Source organism: Syngnathus leptorhynchus, unplaced genomic scaffold, assembly GCF_054491065.1.
Source record: "Syngnathus leptorhynchus isolate UIUO unplaced genomic scaffold, UIUO_Slep HiC_scaffold_108, whole genome shotgun sequence".
NCBI classification, from domain to species: Eukaryota; Metazoa; Chordata; class Actinopteri; order Syngnathiformes; family Syngnathidae; genus Syngnathus; species Syngnathus leptorhynchus.
In genome coordinates this window covers 147,501-150,958 of record NW_028232075.1, presented here as the reverse complement: position 1 = coordinate 150,958, position 3,458 = coordinate 147,501, and positions in this window count along the sequence as shown.

Genomic DNA, 3,458 nt, shown 5'->3' with positions numbered 1-3,458 from the left:
GCGCCAGAGTACAATGAAATGGTCCCAGTAGTCAGTGTACTCATCGACTTTCCCCCCGTTTTCCAAAGCACCCCGTTTACGAATATGGAGGAGATGGTGCTGGTCTCCCCACGGCGTCGGACACGCCGTCCTCGACAGCACAAGGTCGGATAGAAGACCTGAAAAGCGCCGTGGCACGCGCTGGAGGTGTCACTGTGGCGAAAAAGTGACTAAGTGTCAACTTTCGAAAAAACGGCTAAGTGTCAACTTTCGAAAAAACGGCTAAGTGTCAACTTTCGAAAAAACGGCTAAGTGTCACCTCTCTGAAAAAACGGCAAAGTGTCAACTTTCGAAAAAACGACTAAGTGTCAACTTTCGAAAAAACGACTAAGTGTCACCTCTCTGAAAAAATGGCAAAGTGTCAACTGCGAATGTGGTGGTGCATGGAAGGAAGTGGAGGACGGCCGCCTCCTTAAACACAGGCCGGAGAGGAGCGTCAGGGCCAGGCTCCTCAAACATGGACCGAGTGTCGCCCTTAACACAGACCAAGGGGAGGACGGCCGCCTCCTTAAACACAGGCCGGAGAGGAGCGTCAGGGCCAGGCTCCTCAAACATGGACCGAGTGTCGCCCTTAACACAGACCAAGGGGAGGACGGCCGCCTCCTTAAACACAGGCCGGAGAGGAGCGTCAGGGCCAGGCTCCTCAAACATGGACCGAGTGTCGCCCTTAACACAGACCAAGGGGAGGACGGCCGCCTCCTTAAACACAGGCCGGAGAGGAGCGTCAGGGCCAGGCTCCTCAAACATGGACCGAGTGTCGCCCTTAACACAGACCAAGGGGAGGACGGCCGCCTCCTTAAACACAGGCCGGAGAGGAGCGTCAGGGCCAGGCTCCTCAAACATGGACCGAGTGTCGCCCTTAACACAGACCAAGGGGAGGACGGCCGCCTCCTTAAACACAGGCCGGAGAGGAGCGTCAGGGCCAGGCTCCTCAAACATGGACCGAGTGTCGCCCTTAACACAGACCAAGGGGAGGACGGCCGCCTCCTTAAACACAGGCCGGAGAGGAGCGTCAGGGCCAGGCTCCTCAAACATGGACCGAGTGTCGCCCTTAACACAGACCAAGGGGAGGACGGCCGCCTCCTTAAACACAGGCCGGAGAGGAGCGTCAGGGCCAGGCTCCTCAAACATGGACAGAGTGTCGCCCTTAACACAGACCAAGGGGAGGACGGCCGCCTCCCTAAACACAGGCCGGAGAGGAGCGTCAGGGCCAGGCTCCTCAAACATGGACCGAGTGTCGCCCTTAACACAGACCAAGGGGAGGACGGCCGCCTCCTTAAACACAGGCCGGAGAGGAGCGTCAGGGCCAGGCTCCTCAAACATGGACCGAGTGTCGCCCTTAACACAGACCAAGGGGAGGACGGCCGCCTCCTTAAACACAGGCCGGAGAGGAGCGTCAGGGCCAGGCTCCTCAAACATGGACCGAGTGTCGCCCTTAACACAGACCAAGCGGAGGACGGCCGCCTCCCTAAATACAGGCCGAACCGGAGCGCGAGTGTCGCTCCTTAAACACGGACCGAGTGGAGGACGGCCGCCTCCTTAAACACAGGCCGAACAAAATGACACAAAGTGTCAACTGCGAATGTTGTCCATCCAAGGAAGGAGCGTGATGCCCGGCCGGCTCCTTAAACACAGGCCGAGAGTCGCCCCGGACGGTCCGCCTCGCGGCGCCCGTCTGCTCGGATAAAATGACACAAAGTGTCAACTACGAATGTTGTCCATCCAAGGAGGGAGCGTGATGCCCGGCCGGCTCCGAAAACACAGGCCGAGAGTCGCCCCGGACGGTCCGCCTCGCGGCGCCCGTCTGCTCGGATAAAATGACACAAAGTGTCAACTGCGAATGTTGTCCATCCAAGGAAGGAGCGTGATGCCCGGCCGGCTCCTTAAACACAGGCCGAGAGTCGCCCCGGACGGTCCGCCTCGCGGCGCCCGCCCGCTCGGATAAAATGACACAAAGTGTCAACTACGAATGTTGTCCATCCAAGGAAGGAGCGTGATGCCCGGCCGGCTCCTTAAACACAGGCCGAGAGTCGCCCCGGACGGTCGCCTCGCGGCGCCCGTCTGCTCGGATAAAATGACACAAAGTGTCAACTACGAATGTTGTCCATCCAAGGAGGGAGCGTGATGCCCGGCCGGCTCCGAAAACACAGGCCGAGAGTCGCCCCGGACGGTCCGCCTCGCGGCGCCCGTCTGCTCGGATAAAATGACACAAAGTGTCAACTGCGAATGTTGTCCATCCAAGGAAGGAGCGTGATGCCCGGCCGGCTCCTTAAACACAGGCCGAGAGTCGCCCCGGACGGTCCGCCTCGCGGCGCCCGTCTGCTCGGATAAAATGACACAAAGTGTCAACTACGAATGTTGTCCATCCAAGGAGGGAGCGTGATGCCCGGCCGGCTCCGAAAACACAGGCCGAGAGTCGCCCCGGACGGTCCGCCTCGCGGCGCCCGTCTGCTCGGATAAAATGACACAAAGTGTCAACTGCGAATGTTGTCCATCCAAGGAAGGAGCGTGATGCCCGGCCGGCTCCTTAAATACAGGCCGAGAGTCGCCCCGGACGGTCCGCCTCGCGGCGCCCGCCCGCTCGGATAAAATGACACAAAGTGTCAACTACGAATGTTGTCCATCCAAGGAAGGAGCGTGATGCCCGGCCGGCTCCTTAAACACAGGCCGAGAGTCGCCCCGGACGGTCGCCTCGCGGCGCCCGTCTGCTCGGATAAAATGACACAAAGTGTCAACTACGAATGTTGTCCATCCAAGGAGGGAGCGTGATGCCCGGCCGGCTCCGAAAACACAGGCCGAGAGTCGCCCCGGACGGTCCGCCTCGCGGCGCCCGTCTGCTCGGATAAAATGACACAAAGTGTCAACTGCGAATGTTGTCCATCCAAGGAAGGAGCGTGATGCCCGGCCGGCTCCTTAAACACAGGCCGAGAGTCGCCCCGGACGGTCGCCTCGCGGCGCCCGTCTGCTCGGATAAAATGACACAAAGTGTCAACTACGAATGTTGTCCATCCAAGGAGGGAGCGTGATGCCCGGCCGGCTCCGAAAACACAGGCCGAGAGTCGCCCCGGACGGTCCGCCTCGCGGCGCCCGTCTGCTCGGATAAAATGACACAAAGTGTCAACTGCGAATGTTGTCCATCCAAGGAAGGAGCGTGATGCCCGGCCGGCTCCTTAAACACAGGCCGAGAGTCGCCCCGGACGGTCCGCCTCGCGGCGCCCGTCTGCTCGGATAAAATGACACAAAGTGTCAACTACGAATGTTGTCCATCCAAGGAGGGAGCGTGATGCCCGGCCGGCTCCGAAAACACAGGCCGAGAGTCGCCCCGGACGGTCCGCCTCGCGGCGCCCGTCTGCTCGGATAAAATGACACAAAGTGTCAACTGCGAATGTTGTCCATCCAAGGAAGGAGCGTGATGCCCG